Genomic DNA, 17416 nt, shown 5'->3' on the forward strand with positions numbered 1-17416 from the left:
TTGGTAGGATGGCCTTGAACTCTGGGGCTCAAGTGATCCTCCTGCCTCAGTCTCCTGAGAAGCTGTGTGGGCATACTTGGCTCCATTTTTTGCTCTAATCACAATTTTTTTGTTTGTTTTTCAAGACAGGGTTTCTCTGTGTAGCCCTGGCTGTCTTGGAACTCACTCTGTAGCCCAGGCTGGCCTCGAACTCACAGAGATCTACCTGCCTCTGCCTCCTGAGTACTGGGATTAAAGGCGTGTGCCACCACTGCTTAGCTCTAATCACAATTTTTATTATTACTGTTTAACCTGGAGCTTTCCACTTAACTACTTAATTATAGCTCAGTTTTCCTCACCTGTCGAATGAGTGCAGTGGCCGTCCATTCTTCTGTCATGGTACTCTGAGGCTGTGAAGATCTGTAGGGCCCACATTGCACCTGTCCATTACCTCCATATCAAGGAGTGTGGTCCTTTCCAGAGAGGATGGGAGCTGTTGAAGACTTGAAATCAGGAAAACACATTGTAATCAGATTTGTTCTTTGGAAAGATCCCAGTGAACGGCTGATGGAAGACAGGCAGAAAAGGCATCAACAGAGTGGACAGCACCGTTTGCTCACCCCGGGGAGGGGACACCAAGGGCCTGGGTCCGGCTGACCTCTCTGAAGACTCACCTTTTTAAGTCCCCGGCAGGTGCAGTGGTCGGTCTGGCATCCAGAACAGAGGTCCTGACTAAGGCCAGGGGACGACACTGGAGTAAAGGGGGACTACTGGAGAGAAAGTTCAGGCTGGTGTGTGGGACGGGGGGGGGGGGGGGGGGTCTCGAGGCATCCTCCAAGCTGGCCTCTTCTCCAGGCAATCTGGGGTGCAGGCTGGCTTCCCCTCCAGGACAATCTGGGGTGCAGGCTGGCTTCCCCTCCAGGACAATCTGGGGTGCAGGCTGGCTTCCCCTCCAGGACAATCTGGGATGCAGGCTGGCTTCCCCTCCAGGACAATCTGGGGTGCAGGCTGGCTTCCTCTCCAGGACAGGTTGGGGTACAGGCTGTGGGTTTGCCCTGGATGATTTCGCTCATCACTTTACTCGCCTGCCCATCGTTCTTTCATACATCACCTCACGTTTTCAACAAGTGGTCGCCAAATGCTCTTGTCTGCTCTGGGCTCTGGGACGTCCCGTGATGCTGCGTGTGTGCCCTCATGGAGCTGATGCTCAAGGGCGGAAACAGGCCGCACACCAGTGAGCAGGTGAAGAAATGAAATAATTCCAAGGCATCAGGCATGCAGAGGAGAGCAAAGGAGCTGGACAGGGCCCCCTCCCATCTCTTCTGTCCTGGTCCTGTCTGTGGCTGAGAAGTGGCTCTCTGCTCCCAGGCCCTGCTGTGATGCATGGATGGCATTAGTGGTCCAGCCTGCCCGATTCGTCTCCCTGTCTTCCCTGGATTACTGTCCCGTTTCGGCCATCACTTCAGCCCTAATATATTCCCCAGGGCCAGGGAGGGGCCATTCATTTAAAGATCTTTCTGTTGAGTCTTCTCCCCTGTGGACCCTAAGGGGGAGAAAAATGCCAAGAGAGGAGGAAGAGGGGAGTCAGAGAACCTGGTGTCAGAACCACAGCGATGGCACAGAGAGTTTGCTAGGGACAGACTTGGTGGACTGGGTAAATACTTCCCCCTTCAGTCCTGTCCCTGCTGATCCCTCCTTCATCCCTGCCCTCCTCTACCTGTGTCCCTGTGAGCCATCCCACCCCAGCCTCTGAGAGAAGCTGTCCCAAAGTGCTGGGAGATGGAGTCTCTGATTGCAATTCAATTTGCCAGTGTCTGTCTCCCTCCCAGGTCTCTGTGGAGCTGAGTGCTTGTTATCAGGGCTCCCTGGGGAGCAGCCTCAGTGTTCCAGGCCAGAGCTGCCGTCAGGCTGGGCCTACCCTGCACCAGCGGTGAGGAGAGACGCTAACCAGTGCAGCAGGCAAAAGGCAGATCGGGGTGCGAGGGGACAGCGGTGTGTGGGCCTCTCTGGCCGTTGCATGACATGGCCGGGAGTCACCAACTCTTTGGGACTTCCAAGGGCCACTGCGTCTCATGGAAGTGCTCAGAAGCCCCAGGTAATGTGGGCAAGCCCCTCATGCTATGGGGCATTGCCAAGGACAGACAGAGCTTGGCCTGGCTTCCTTGGGAGGACAGGTGTTCTCACACACCACTTGAGCCTGAGGATAGGGCCTCGCTGGCTTGTACACCTAGAAGTGGACATTGGCCCTGGGCACCGGGGATGGATGCGCCCATGGGTGAAGGTGACCTTGCTGCTGGCTCCAGAAGCCCGTCCTTCACAGCCAGTGCTGTCTCTCCCCTGTCAGCAGTGGCCACTGGCCAGTACAGTATGCCAGTGTCCTGCAAATGCTCTTGGGTGGGGGCCACTGGGCTCCTACGGTGGCCAGGAGCAGCCCTCATCCAGGATCCTCCAGCCACCGAGGTCCAGATTTCAGGAGGGCCCCTACTCCTTTCCCAGGAACTGCAGATGCTCCTCGGCCTCTCGTGCGCTTCTCTCCCGTGGTGGCATTTCCTGCCTGGCTCTGTCCCCTTCCCTCGTGACAAACACGTGAGATCACGGAGCTCTGCAGAGGACATCTCTGAGCTCCTGCCGATGTGCAGGTGTGCGGCTGGGTGGGGAGGAGGGAGGTGTAGAGATGATTGGAACTACATGTACACCTGAGCAGGAGCGTAGAGGCACCCTGTATAAAAAGGGTCTTAGAAATGGATTCATCTGGAATTCGAAGCAACTGTTTTCTCATCAAGAAATAGCTGACAAGAAAGAAAAGAAACAAGATGTGGAGGCCGAACAGCCTGCTTGGAGAAGTGGGAGACGTGCTTTTGGGCAGAATCAAAGCTTCTCTCTCTCTCTCTCTCTCTCTCTCTCTCTCTCTCTCTCTCTCTCTCTCAACATTTAAATAAAAGACCTGGAGGAGTTTATGTATGGTAAAATTATGGATTTTGCAGTTAAATCTCAACTCTTTTGAGTGGTGGTAAAAGGCCACGCTGATGAAGGATGGCATTAGGGGACATCTTAACTTGAAAGGCTCTGGGCAGGGCAGAAGGTGGCCCTGATGGGGTCATGGGATGGACACTGTCTAGGTGGAGGGAGTTTGGGACCCACAAGGACAGCAGTGAGCTGGAGAGGATGGGAAGGGATCTGGAGGAATCATCATCCATGCCCCTTTCCCCATCGCAGGGCTGAGGGTGACCACACCCTGCAGTGTGGCCCACTGTGGTTATGGTTTCTTAGAGGCATGCCAGTCAGAGTTGTGGGGAAACGGTGTTCAGTCACAGATCTGTGTGCTGTTGTAACCCAGTTTGCAAATCTGTGGATTGGTGGCACTGAATCTCCAGAGATGACGCTATGCTGGTAATAGGTGAAGTTGCCGAAAGCTGAGTGGCTGTAGAGAGAGAGAGAGAGAGAGAGCTATGTCGAAAGGGGACCGGTCCTGTAAAGTCATCCTGGCCCACCTGGGACAAGTTCAGGAAGAAGAGTCTGTGAGGACACATGAAAGAAGTCTAGAAAACCAGCCAGAAGGGGCCTCGGCTAAATTACGCCTCAGAGGCAGCCCCCCCCCCTCCCCGGCCCCCAGCCACGCTCGGGAGAAGGCAGGTTTAAAACCAATAACAGGAAATCCTGCTGTACTCGGCGGGGAACAAACTTTGAAAATCATTTCCCCTAGAGGTGATACGGGCTGGAAATATAAATTGCTTCCAGAAGGGTTTAGATAAGTTCATGGATTGCAGAACCAGAATGGTTCCTGGGCAAAATTAGAGCGTGAGGGGCCCTCTGCCCCAAGAAGATGATACCATAGAGGAAGTCCCCACCACGGCCAAATGCCTGGGCAGCCATGACCGCGGGCTAGCCCCGTCTGCATGCAGGTCTGCAAGCATGCACAGCTCCTTTCTCTCCCACAGCTCACTTCTGCTCTCCGACACCTCTCCACCCCGCCCCTTTACCCTCACCGCTACTCCAGCACCCAAGTTTAATCCGCCCTCCCCCACCCCACCACCACCGCCGATGCTCCAGCACCCATGTTGAGGTCTGACCCATGGACTTTTCTACCCCACATTCATATCTGCAGTCTTAACAGTGCCAGCCACGGGCCCTTACCATCACAGGGAAGCCACCCTCCCTCTGGACACTGTTGTCCAGCTCAGGCACCATGAGATCATGAAGACTAGAGTCACCTGCCCGGCCCCCTGGAGACGGCTGTTGGCATGCAGCCTATCTTTCCGGCTACCTTCCCAGCGCCTGTCTCTGCCTGGCTTGCTTCTCCAGGGTCCCCAGCACTGAGTTGACGTTTGAGCCCTTCTGGGACCTGCAGCCCTGGAAAGCTTAGGCACCAGGATGGAGACACGGTCGTGAAGAGGGAACTGGCTGATTGGACCTCTGCCAGGCTATCTGCCTCGTGCAGAAGGCCTTCTGGGAGAGAGATGAACAGGGACAGGAAAGCTATGGCATCTACTCCCCCCGCGCAGGTTCCTAAGATGTTTTTAGTTCTTTCCAAACAGCCACAGAGCCAGTTGGCTGTGAGGTTAGCCGTGACTGGTGCGTTAGTACCATGGACAGTAGTCTAGCCCTGGACAGCGGTTCAGTACGTGGACAGCTCCCCGTACCTCACATACTTAAAGCCAGTTTAATTAGAGCTGTGCTCTGCCAGCCATGACCTCTGCTAGATCCTGTGGGGTCCCCACCACCACCCCTAAGAGCTCTCTGGAGAATTCACTTACCCACTTTCAAAGATGCATGGGGCTCCCGCTGTGTACCAGACTGTTTATGAGAAAGTTACTGAAAAGGGCCGTCCAGTGTGGAGCTCCCTTTGTGGGTGGAGACTCATCCTGTAGGCGTCCACTGAAGTTCTCAGATCTTGTCCCAGGCAAAGTGGCTGCTGTGGTTGGGTATGGCTCAAGTGTCCCCCAGTGGGTCACATGCTGGAGGCTTGGTTCTTGGTGCACAGGTGAAGGGGGTGGTGGGGCCTTTAAGAGGTGGACCTGGGGGGGGGGGGTCTTGGTATATTGTAGGCTCTGCTCTCAGATGAGATTAAAGTAGTAGTCATGGTCCCTTCGTTCCCACACAGGGTGGTTATAAGAAGAGCATGCCTGGCCCTCCCCAGTGCTCTGGCTCCATCTGGTGACCTGACCTCTTGTTCCCAGGCACACGTCGACTGCTGAGATGGCAACTTCCATAGGCTCCTCACCAGAGGTTGAACTAGGGAGGCTTTTCAACTCCACAATTGTGGGCTAAGGGGTGGAGAGGTACAGCTCAGTTCTTCCCTAGCAAGTGCAAGGCCCCGTTCAATCTCAGTAATGTAAAAACAAAACTCTGAATGAAGTAAACCTCTTTTCTTTATAAGGCTAGCCTGCCTCGGGTATTCTGTTACAGTAATCAAAAAATGGACTAGAACTGTTACCATGTTTCCTAACAGACTCTGTCAGGGGGCTAGTGAGGCAGGAGACAGGGATTGGTGAGGCTCATGCTGATGTGAGATGTGGGATTTTTTTTTTTTTTTTTTTTTTTTTTTGAGACAAGCTTTCTCTGTGTAGCTTTGCGCCTTTCCTGGAACTCTCTCTGTAGCCCAGGCTGGCCTGGAACTCACAGAGATCCGCCTGCCTCTGCCCCTGAGTGCTGGGATTAAAGGTGACCGCCCGGCTGTAAGTGGGTATTATTGATTCTTGTAACTGAAAAGCCCACAGGTAGAGCTGACTCGTGCAAGCCTGATCCACACACTCAGTCACTCTGGACTGTTCTCTCAGCCCCAGGCTCTCCATGCCGTCTGGCGACAGGGTGGCTGCAGCAGCCCCGGCCCTCAGTTCTTTTCCCACTCCTAGGACTTCATTCACTGTTTCCCATGCCCATGCAAGCCAACTGCCGTTCCCAAGATAAGAGACACAGTTGATTGGAGGCAACCAGGATGCACCCTGGAACTCTTAAGGCAAGGTTTCATCCAAACCAGTTGGCTAATTATGGAACAGTGGCAGACTCCTCAAAGAAAATGGAGCCACTATTTGTGGGGGAAAGAGAGAGAGAGGCCAGGGATGCAGCTAAAGGCCCCCAGTACCTGCGCCTGAAGTCCCTTCTCTGCCCCTGTCTGACTTGCGTCTGGCCATCCCACCTGCTGATGTCTCTGTGCTCTCCGCACAAGGTCAGTTTTGCTACAGTCTCTCTGACATCCTCTCTGCTCCGAGGCACCGCCACCTCCTGGGCTCCCACAGCACTTTGTTTGACCGCTCCTTTGTTGTGCCCTACCCTTGCTACATCCTCCAAATCACCTAGCGCCTCTCTAGAGAGATGGAGGTAATGCTGGGTTGCTCAGACACGGGGGCATTAGAGCAGGAGGCACCAAGAGCTTGAGGCAACAAGGTCTGCAGGCAACGAGGAGAGCAGACATGTGTCCCAGGGCTGGGGCACTGGATGGCCACACAGTCTCACCGGCTCAGTGGGGTGAGATGATAGCACCACTGCACCCCACTCTGGCCAGGGAGTGGAGGGCTCTGCTGTGCCCAGATCACACAGCCTGGCCTTGCTCTGGCCTGGGAATAGAGTTCTTGCCCCTGAAGCTGCCTGGCAGGGTCAGTCTGAGTGTGACAAGAAGGCCGAGGAGGCGCGTGGAGGAGGTGACCCAGTCTAAGGGTGGAGGCAGTTGGAGAAGGCTCAGTGGGGAAGCCAAGAGAACGGAGCTGGGGGGTGAGGCTGAGTCCGGCAGCACCCCGGGCTCTGTTTCCTGCTGCTGGGAGGTGAGGCTGAGTCCGGCAGCACCCTGGGCTCTGTTTCCGTTTCCTGCTGCGGAACTGAGCTGCTGCTGCTTCCTTCTACAGAACTGTACCATGGTGTCACTGGAGTGTGGGGAGGAGCCTGTGGGTCTACGGGAAAGGAGGAGCTGAGTGTCAGAGGCATTGGAGGGAGGTTGGGGGGGGTGTAGAGACAAGAGCTAGGTGGTGAATTGGGGCGCAGGGTACAAGAGCCGAGAGCCATTATTCATTCCCACCAGGCTCCCTAACGAACTCACACTCAATTTCCCTTCTGAGCTCCTGGGTTCCAAAGGGGGGTGACCCACCTCCTTCTCTCCCCCCGCCACCTCCCCGAGGACCTGTCTAGGGGTTGCTGGCTTTGTGCTTGGCTGGCGGTCGGTGCTTTGAGGAGTCTCTGTCCCTGGAGTCCCAGGAACATTTCCTAGAGGAAGCCAGCTGCAAGGGCAAAGGAGATTTTTCCACCTCACCTCTCCGCGTGTCTGTTCCCTGAATCTCAGCCAAGAGGACTGACTGAGTCTAAGCCAGCTTCCAAGAAAGCCCTTCTGTGTGGGACAAGTGGTACCAAAGGGGAGACCTGTCCCCATGGCCCCCTGACCACTTTTCTCAAGGGTGCCAGAGAGGGCTACTGCCCTTCAGCCATCCAGAGCAGAACTATGCCCCTCATGCCTGGGCATGTGTTTCCTCACTGGCTAAGAAGCCCCACCCCTTCCTTCTCCAGAAATGGGGGCGTGGCTTGGCTGAGTGGAGGTGTCAGGACGTGGTCATACTTTGTCAGGCCGTGGGAACACCAGAAGCAGTTTTCTGACTCCTTAGCTAAATCTGTAATGTTGGGGTTCAGAGCTTGTAGTAATGGTAAACTATCATAGCAGGTGCCCAGTGTTGGCTCTAATCGACTTCCTTGCGCCCATAGAGGTTCTTAGTGACAAAGGTGGTTGCGGATGCCAGTGCAGACAGACATGGCAGAGTCTGAGGTGTACATCTGGCTCTAGGGGAACTGGGACTGGGGCCTCTAGCGTCCGGGTTGCAGCCCCACTCAGCATAGAGCCCCTCACTCTGGTGGCGAGAGCAGAGGTCTTGGGACACAGACTCGGGCCGTTCTGTCTGGCTCACCGACATCTCGCTGTGTGGACCAGCACAGTTTGTCATCGGCAAAATGGGCATAGAAGAGTCACCGCTGTTGAGAGAAGAGTCCGAGATGTCACGATAAATAGCAACAGAGCACATGGCAAAGACAGGGTCACTTCCTAATGCAGCGTGTCTGCTGTGGGCCCCAGCAGCCCCACTCCCGGAGAATCAAAGGTCTAGGGTGGGCAGAGGTTGCTTGTAGAAGAATGATCAGATGCTCTGCGATTCACCCGCATCACAATTGCTGCCCAGAGACAGAAGGGTGTTCGCTGTGTGTTTAGAGAACAGCCCAGGGGACGGCAGAAGCAGGGCACTGTGGAAGAAGCCAGACCCCAAAACGACATGCTACGTGTGCCCGTTTCTGTAACGTTCTAGAAAAGGTAGGTGTCCCAGGATGGGTGTCTGCCGGGGGTGGGCAAGGTTCTCAGCCATTCCCCGAGACTGGCTTCCCTCCTGCTGATGCTGTGAGGAGCTCAGTGACACATTAGCGAGAAAGATGCCACAAGAAATAAAGTTTGTTATGAATTATTCTATTTGGGGCTAATTATAGGCACAGAGGAGAGGAGTGTTTACAGAGACAGTAGGTGGGGGTGTGGGGGAGGGGGGCTAGAGAGAGTTAAAGCCCATGAGGCCGCATAACAGGGTCGGGTGGATAAGGCACTTTTAAGATAAACACAGCTGGCCGGGCGTGGTGGCGCACGCCTTTAATCCCAGCACTCGGGAGGCAGAGGCAGGCGGATCTTTGTGAGTTCGAGGCCAGCCTGGGCTACCAAGTGAGCTCCAGGAAAGGCGCAAAGCTACACAGAGAAACCCTGTCTCGAAAAAACCAAAAAAAAAAAAAAAAAAAAAAAAAAAAAAAAAAAGATAAACACAGCTGAACTCAGGTCCAAGGTGATGCAAGTGTCAGAGATCTGAGCCCTAGGTGCTGGCAGATCCTCAGGACAGATCCTGGAACCCCAAGGGACGCTAGGGTGCGGGGCAGCCATGGCTGTCCTCTTCCACGTCTTGGCTGTGGGTCTACACCTGCCCCATGCGGCGTGGCTCTGCTCTCCTGGGCCCTCCTCATGCCCGCCCGAGACAGTGGAAAGATGGTTTATTTCCACTCAGAGACGTGGAAGTGTCCTGTCGGAGCCAGGAGGACAACACTGAAGAAGAGCTGAGCTGAACTGGTGCCCAGGGCTTCCAGAAGGGCTGTGGGAGGGCCAGTGGGAGTCTGGCAGACTGTACCTAGGTCAGGGGAACATGCCTGGATGAGGCCTCTTCCATTTCCTCAGCAGCGGGCAGAAAAGCCATGTTTGTGTGGAGCTAGCTGCCTGGTCCTGTGTGGGGGTTAGACCCCGGGGCCTGATGCCACCGGGCTGCAGCCCGTGAGGGGACGGCACCACGCCTGCTGCCATCAGCTGGAGCTAGGCACCCACAGCACTGTGGCCCAGCGACTCACCCCGTCCACAAGAGCTCTTGGCATCAGACCTCAGGGCCAGCTGTGGACTCCCTGACCTGTGCTCGCCACAGAGCAGGCTGGTGCCTCTGCAGCTTGGCAGAGGCACCCCGCCTCTGCTCCCCGGACAGTGCACGGCAGGCTGTTTATTTATGCCCGGCTGCCCTGGCATCCACTCAGTCGCCTGAGCTGGGAACGACAGCCATCTCTTTCTGCCCCACCTAGCCTCAAACTTAGGAGGATGCCTTGTGCGGGCACATCCCCTCTCTAGGGCCGCTACGTCAGGTGGCCTCCCACCCGCTACTGTGGGACAGTGTCACCCTTTCTCTGGGCCCTGTCACTTCTCTGTTCTCCCATATCCAGTGCTGTGGCCACCAATGCAACTGCCACCAGGTGTCACATCTTCTGCAGTAGCCAGCCTGAGGTGCCCTCCAACACTGTCTGCTCCCCATGCCCACACAGGACCTATGTGCTGCATTCCATGCCTGCCAATTACAGAAAGCACCCTGAAGCCCTCTGCGGCCTAGAGTTCGGGGTACTCAGGGCAGCATGGCTGTCAAAGGGCAGGAGAAAAATAAACAAGAGCCAGTCCAGCTGGTTTCCATCCAGGGTGATGATGTCTTTTGAGCATGCACAAGAAACAGATCACACAGCCCCACTCCTGGGTGGCTGAGGAGAAATGTCCTGCTCTGGGGCCCTTGTGAAACCCCTTGTTGTTTAAGAGCAAAGAGAGGGGCCAGCAGGGAGCGAGGCGCCTCAGAGAGCAGTCAGGCCCAGCGCGCCTTTGCCAGGTGGGGACGGTGACTCAGTGGTGGGCAGAAGCACCTCAGGAGGACCCAGACACAGGATGGGGGGCGGGGGGCGGAGCCGCCAACGAGTGGTGTTTTGACCTTGAAGGACATCCTCACAGACCCCTGGGCCTTGTGCTGTGGCATCTTACACAGGCTGGCGATGCCTGCTGCAGGGACCTGCCCAGGGCACCCAGATCAGCTTCCCCAGGGATTTGCTGCTTCCGCCAGCGCTGTCCCTGAGCCAACGCCGATGAGGACTACGACCTTAGTCTCGCCACTCTGCCGATCTGGCCAGTGTCTGTCTTCCACCGGTGGGTGGGCTCCAGAGAGAGATCAAACCTGATTTTGCCCTGCATGGCAATTCCAAGCTGCCACTCAGGGCCCAGCACCACATTTGGTGTCAGGAGAAGCCAAGGACGGCAGGGAGAGTCAGCAATCCCGGTGCTGAGGACCTGAGGGAGCCAAGGCTGCCGGGCGGTGAATTGGACCAGAAGGAGGTCAAGCCGACCTTGAAGCAAGCCAGCCTGTGGCTGCTTGTGTCTGGAGTGCATCTCAGCGGGGGCAGACATGCTGAGGAGCAGGGTGGACACACAGATACACAAAGGTTCTGCCCCTGCCTTCCTCAGGGAGCAGCTTCCAAGCCTGGAAGGAGAGCTGGCCCCTCGAGTGCTCCCTCCCTCCCTCTCTCTCCCTTTCTCTCTCTCCCTTTCTCTCTCTCTCTCTCTCTCTCTCTCTCTCTCTCTCTCTCTCTCTCTCTCTCTCTCTCTGCCCTCCCATCCCCTGCCACACTCCATTTGTGCCGCTCCAATGGCAGTGCCCACATTGTGCTGAGGGGGCAGATGAAGGTCTCCTGCCCTCAGTCTCCTGCAGCGGGTTGTCCGCACACAGCAGGCCCTGGTGGGAATTGTTGGATGAGCAGACACTTGTGTTGCTGAAGCTGACCCCTCTCATCCTGGTGCCACTCTCTGGGGAGAGGGGTGGGAGACAGGTGGAAGAGATGGAGTTGGCTTGGCACAGTGGCGGCTTGGCACAGAGGTGCCAGGCTGCTGAGTGTCCCAGGGTGGCCGAGCTGGGGGGAGGGGCTCAGCCACTTCACACTTCCCCCATTTCATTAAGACCTGTAAATTTTCTCATTAATATACTTAAAGTTCGTTTTAAGGGGAACAAGCAAGAGATAATTGATAATAAACTCTCCGTGAATGCCCTCAGTTTACTGTAGGTAATTTATATCCACGGATAGCGCCTCTCACTCCCAATTACCCATTCAGCTGCAGCAAAACAGCAGTTCAACCAGACTGATGCCAACTTTTATATATTCCAGCCCGAGAGCCATAAATACCTGCATGGGGGGGGGGGGGTCTCACTGGGCCTATTGCAGGTTTGTATTAAGATTTAAATATTCATACAATTATTAGTGATTTATTAAAGAGCACATGACCTCTTCTAGAAAGTTCTAAATCTTCCCCCAAAGAGGACCTGACCCTCCCTTCCCCTGCTCTGCCCTCACCCCCAAACCAGAGAAGTGGGCTGCTCTTCTGAAACCATGTGACATCATAGCATCGCCTGTGTTTCCATGGTGATGGCAGGCAAGGTGAGGCAGAAGCCAGGGATGGGGGCCAGACCCGAGAGAGCTGGGCTTCGGGGGGTGGGGTCTCCTGGGGGACAGGAGGAAGCTTGGCCTCCACCCCGAAGCCTCCGTGGGGCCCCACTTGGCATTAGCGCCGTTTCTCCAAGATTCTCCATCCCTTCCCTTGACTCCATTTCTGCGTGTCCCTTTAGAGTTCTTGACAGGGAGGGCACATCAGCCTCTGCCACCCCCTTCTCCCTCCTTTCTTTCATTTTAAAACATTCCACCCAGGCGTGGTGGTGCACGCCTTTAGTCCCAGCACTCAGGAGGCCGAGGCAGGCAGATCTCCGTGAGTTTGAGGCCAGCCTGGTCTACAGAGTGAGTTCCAGGACAGCCAAGGCAACACAGAGAAACCCTGTCTCAGGGGGAAAAAAATCGACCCTGACTGCATCAAGATGAGTGGCTGTGGCCGGAGCCAGGGTTCTAGAATTCCAGGCCCAGAGAGGGCAGTGACTCACCTCAGGCTGAACAGGAAGGGTTGGGCCACTTCTCTCCTTCCTCCATGTTCCCTTGAGCTCCTTCTCTCTGCTTCCTTCCCATGTTCTTCACTCAAGACCTCAGGAGCCTATTAACGGGGTAGGAAAGATAATGAACCGACCAGGAAAACATAGAAATCAATATTAGGAGAAAAAAGTATGGCTGCTGTTAAGTGAAATAAACAAGCTGGTAATTATTTGGACAGCAGATAATTAAAATGGGGTGAGGGCTCATTACTGTATTGTCAGGGGTGTGATGGCCATGGCCAGACCCCCTTTTCCCGGCTCAAAGGTTGAAGCCAGGCCCGGGCTCCCTCCCTCCTCTCTGGGGTCTCCGGCTCCCACCACCTCTACCCATCTGCACAGCCTTCTGCTTGCTCCTTGGTTGCAGTCTGAAGCACAGTGAGCGTAAGCTGCTCACTGCCTCTTCCTTTCCCAGACAGGGAGCATCCCATGGCTCTCGGGGCCCCTCAGGCTCTGGAAAGGACAGTGTCTCAGGCCTCAGGTAAAGGTGGGCACCAGCTGATCACAGTGAAGCCCCAGGCACCTGTGGATGGCCGTGAGTCGCCAGCCACTGCCTGGCCTCAGGGCATCCACTGGAGGCTGGGGGAGCAGGTCTAGGGAGGGTGAGTGCTGGCCGAGGGGAAGGAGACTGAGCAGTGGAGTGGTATGGGAGGGGACTCCCCTGTGCCCTGATGTGACCCTAATTTGTAAAGTTGAGAGACCTTGAGAGACATTGTCTAGTCGGGCTTTGGCCTGCCAGCTTGTTTGGCCAACACAACCGGTCTCAAATGTTTAAATCAGCTGTCACCGCTTTACTGTGGGAGGTTCCACGACAGTGTGGCTTTCCAGCTTCTTGGCCAGCCTGCCTCAGTGGTGGCAGTTGCTGGATTGAGCTGACCCTGGGTGGGCACAGCACTCTCTACCTCTATCTCTCCAGCCGAGTGCTGGATCATCCAGATGAAAGTGGCTGGCCCAGGGTCACACAGCCAGGGAGAGCAGAGGGAGACCTGATGTCACTGGCCTCCAAATTCCAGCCCCTGAGCAGGACACAGCAGAGAGGAGGTGGCAAGGACATGGGTATGCCTTGGAGGGTGCTGTCTTAGTGAGTGTTTCTACTGCTGGGACAAAACACCATGACCAAAAAGCAGCTTGGGGAGGAAAGGGTTTATTTGGCTCACACTTCCACATCACTGTTCATCCCTGAAGAGAGTCAGGACAGGAACTCAAGCAGGGCAGGAACCTGGAGGCAGGAGCTGATGCAGAGGCCATGGAGGGGTGCTGCTTACTGGCTTGCTCCCCATGGCTTGCTCAGCCTGCTTTCTTATAGAACCCAGGACCACCAGCCCAGGGATGGCCCCACCCACCATGGACAGGGCCCTTCCCCATTGATCAGTAATTAAGAAAACTTACAGCTGGGTCTCCTGGAGACATTTCCTCAACTGAGGCTCCTTCCTCACTGATGACTCCAGCTTGCTTCAAGTTGACACACAAAACCAGCCAGTCTAGGTGCACAGTCAGATGGAGCAGGCCACCACCTGCACAGCTGACCTCTGACAGCCCACGGAAGGTCCAAGAACAAGCCTCACATGCCCAGGAGGGATGGCCCACAGGAGGTCACATGACTCAGGAGAAGCACTGGGAGTGGGTGGGTGCCCTGCAGGATGGAGACTTGCACAGGCTGGGCCTGCAGCAGATGGCATGGGAGCTGGAGGACCGGCCTCTGCCCTCTGAGGTTACAGCACTGGTGTTATATCCGAGGTTAGGGGGAGAAGACGGGGTAAACTGGGCGGCCTGGAAGCAGCTGAGGAGTAGGCGGGAGAGAGATTGGAGCTAGAACAGTGGGGGCCTGGATTCTCTGAGGTGCCTTGGGAGCTGGTGACCCAGCTGACAGGAAGTCCTGGGGAAGTCAAGGCTGTGTCAGGAGCCCCATCCCCACCCCACCCCACCCCCGGCTGTCTTGGAATGTGCTCAGTGGCGGGAGCTGGGGAGCCAGTTGAGAAGCCTTGGGTAGGAGCTGGGCCCTCCATAGTGTCCGGGTTCCCTCACTGCTTCCTATATTGAGTGGGGTCCAGAATTTAGCCTCTGAGAATGGGAGCACTGGTTAGCTGGAGACCTGTGGTCACAGGGTCATCGTGCTGGTTGTGGGTATGGCCCAGGAGGAGAGTGTGACCATAGATGCTGGAGGGTAGACCATGGCAGATGTGGTTCTGGGAGGCTGTACCAGGATTTCCTGCCGTGGTGACGAGGCCACTCCCCTGGGGCAAGACCTAAGCCTGCCTGTGCTCCACACACTGTATTCAGCAAGACGGCTGTCCATGCATGCCCTGGTGAGCCACCTCAGGCAAGTGGCTAGGAACCGCTGTAGGAATCGCCGCCTCACTGGCCCAGACCTCAGTTTCTTCATCTCTGAGCTGTAGAGCGGAAACAGTAGGTCTTTGCCTCCTGGAATCCTTGTGGGTTGAGATGAGAAGGCAGTGAGTTGTGGGGACTGCGTGTAAGTACAGGGTGGCCGCGATCCTGTTCCACAGGTCCCAAGGGCTGATGACTGTGACCCACCCTGTGTCTGCAGCCTTCAGACACAGCCCTGTCCCTGTCCCTGCCCAGCCCCAGAGCCACCGCAGCTCGGCACTGGCTGAGCTCTGTTAAGCCTGTGAGATATGAAATGCCATCACATCCAGGATGGGGTCTTTAATTAAATTAACTGCCGGCAACATTGTAAAAACGCTGATGGGGTCATAAACAGCCACATAGGCAGTGGCCATCCATCAGCCCTGTGTGTTTGCCAGGGGCCACACCTGGCTGCCATGGGATGGCCACACCAGACTGTGGCCACATTTTTGGAACTACTGACGTCCTTTCCTAGCTTGTAAGTAAGTTTACCTGGTGAAGGTCACAGATTTTCAAAAACTGGGGAGGGCTTGGGTGCCGATGGGGAGGACACCCTCCAGCCTGCAGGCCAGTGGAGTTGCCTCTAATGCACAGGCAGCATGCCCCAGCTCCCCAGCTGCTCACTGTGTGACCTTGAATGGGCGCTCTCCCTCTCTGAGTCTGATTATTCACTAGACAGACAAGAGGCCTCCCTCCCTCCTCTCCAGCCGGCCTCCCTCCTCTGTGGCGTTCCCAGCACCCTCCTGGCCTCCCGCCCTGCAGGGAACTCTGCCAACAGTTCCTTTGTGTCTCCTTCAGTGGAGGCCGCCACTGCCCTGGCAAGGCTCATGTGCCGCCTCGCACTGAGGAGTGACAAGGGACCTGGGCCCGCCAGTGCCAGGTGCCAGGTGGAGGGGGACACACTGCACACAGGCACACATGCCACCTCCACCTCCATGCAAACTGGAAGGAGGCCCACAGCCACATGCCACCGGCAAAGTCAGAGCAGGAAAAAGTCTCCTTCCTCCTTCCCCCTTCCCCCCTTCCCCCTGGGCTCTGTGACCACATAATTACCCCGGATTCCATTCTATTTAATTGTAGCTTATTAAATTCTAACCAGCCAATTATCAACCACAATTACAGCTTAATTCAGGGACACAATAGCTATTTTATCGTTTGTTAATCAAATGCTTATTTAGACCTCAGTTTTATTAACTATTTCTCAGGCCTGAGGCGAGGCCCCTTGGCAGGGGCAGGGGTGTCCTGAGTAGGACCCAAGAGCCTGCCCCCCATCACAGCTCCCCCAGAGCTTTCAAGTCCCCTTTGCTGGCTGACTTGAGAGTTCCTAGTGACGGCAGCCACGTCACTCAAAGGCTGGGTGCTGGATAGCGTTGGGGCACCTGAGTTAGTTGGTTGGCACAGCTAAACAGACCACACCGTACTCCTTGCCAGGCCCTGCAGGAGAGCTGGACGGATGCTGCTGGCGTGCCTCTGTTAGAGAAAGCAGGGGACCTCAGGCTGTGGCAGGCGCCTGAAGAGTAGGCTGGGAAACAGTTAGGCTAGCAGTGGTCACCTGAACAGTGTGCAGCCGTCGGGGCTCCCAGAGGAGGTGGACACTAGAGCTAAGGCTGAGGGTCTGAGAGGGGGCCGTGGGAAGAGCGGCAGTGAGTTATACAGCTAGAACAGGGCACATGCAAAGGTCTGGTGGTAGGGTAAGTGTGGTGGGCTTAAGAAGCAGGGGCGGAGGGGGAGGTGGTTGTTAGGGCAGAGCCAGGCTGAGGAAATGCCCATAGCGTGACTACTTATCCGCTACTTGCGGCGTGTGTGGCTGGTCTCGCATTCATTTCTCGTCTGTGCGGCGGCAGGAGGCAGTTAGGAGCGCAGTAGAGCTGCCAGCTAAAATGCCCGGTCTGCAGCAGCCAGGGCAGGGCGTCTAGCCACACCCCCCGCTCAGGACCATCCTTGGAGCTTGTCCATCATGCCACACTCCTCTTTGGCGGTTCTGTCTGCCTGCTTGTCTTCACCATGCTTGTGGCTGTCCTTGTGTCCAAGCCCCTGGAGCCCACTGGGAAAGAGAGTGACTTTCCTCCAATCTTGGGAAGGTGGCTTCTGCTTCTGTGACACTTTCATGCGCATATTACCATGGCAACCAGAGTGTGTGCACACATGTGTCTGAGAGCAGGTCGGGAGCAGCCATACCTTCTGAGACACTGTGAGGTCTGTGTCCTCCTGTCACTTCTTCGTGCCTGATCCCAGGTGGAAGAGACCAGCATTGTCTCTACAGCCTGGATGTTAACCTGTCCCCAGGGAGCCCTGTGCGGATGGGGGCCATGCCTGGAGAGACAGATGGCCAAGAGGTCGCTGCTCTGGCCCTGCCTCCTCCTAGGGGGTCACCACTGTGTGTCCTTTCACAGATGGGGCCTTGTGGCTCTTTCTAGGTGGGGTGGGGTCTGCAGCCAGGCTGTGTGAAGCAGTTGGGAAGCAGTGCGAAGGTTGCTAGATTTCTAGGGATTGCGAAGGTTCCTGGGGTGTATTTCTGGGCCCGTGGAACCTCATCTTCACTTTCAGACAAATTCACAGCTCTGAGTTGCCACCTGGAACCCCACAGCTCTCCTTGTGCCCCAAGACCTGCAGTCTGCAGGGGGCAGAGGACTTGCTACCTCCATCTCCGGCATTTCTGCTTGTGCTTCCTCTCTCTCCCTTCCCTCCTCCCCTCCCTCTCCCAGAATGTACGTACCCTTGTACGTACATTGTACGTACATTTTTAAATTCTGTAATGGGAAGCTTTGTAGTCAAGCTTCCCATTACAGAATTTAAAAAAAATAATAATTGAAATA

The 17416-nt window shown here is 55.8% G+C and overlaps 1 protein-coding gene and 2 long non-coding RNA genes across 9 annotated transcripts in view; 1 reads left to right on the forward strand and 2 right to left on the reverse strand.

Moving 5' to 3' along the window:
- Unc5a (unc-5 netrin receptor A) overlaps positions 1–17416 on the forward strand; it is a 57220-nt gene that overhangs the window by 18540 nt on the left and 21264 nt on the right. For 2 of the 7 annotated variants that reach the window (XM_042278516.2, XM_076573386.1), the window contains exon 1: positions 8159–8257. The exons of 4 other annotated variants lie outside the window; for them this stretch is intronic. The gene's annotated coding sequence lies outside the window, so the exon portion shown is untranslated. Of the gene's footprint in view, positions 1–8156; positions 8258–17416 lie in introns of those variants that run through there. One more of the 7 variants, XM_076573387.1, reaches the window with a different exon arrangement.
- Positions 122–6112, reverse strand: LOC121829631 (uncharacterized). Its single transcript, XR_013051664.1, has 3 exons — positions 4734–6112; positions 654–1522; positions 122–482 (listed from the first exon to the last, which is right to left on the reverse strand). It is a non-coding gene; the product is annotated as an uncharacterized LOC121829631 (long non-coding RNA).
- Positions 13362–13741, reverse strand: LOC143273502 (uncharacterized). Its single transcript, XR_013051663.1, has 2 exons — positions 13623–13741; positions 13362–13465 (listed from the first exon to the last, which is right to left on the reverse strand). It is a non-coding gene; the product is annotated as an uncharacterized LOC143273502 (long non-coding RNA).

This window comes from Peromyscus maniculatus, chromosome 5 (assembly GCF_049852395.1).
Source record: "Peromyscus maniculatus bairdii isolate BWxNUB_F1_BW_parent chromosome 5, HU_Pman_BW_mat_3.1, whole genome shotgun sequence".
Classification (NCBI taxonomy): Eukaryota; Metazoa; Chordata; class Mammalia; order Rodentia; family Cricetidae; genus Peromyscus; species Peromyscus maniculatus.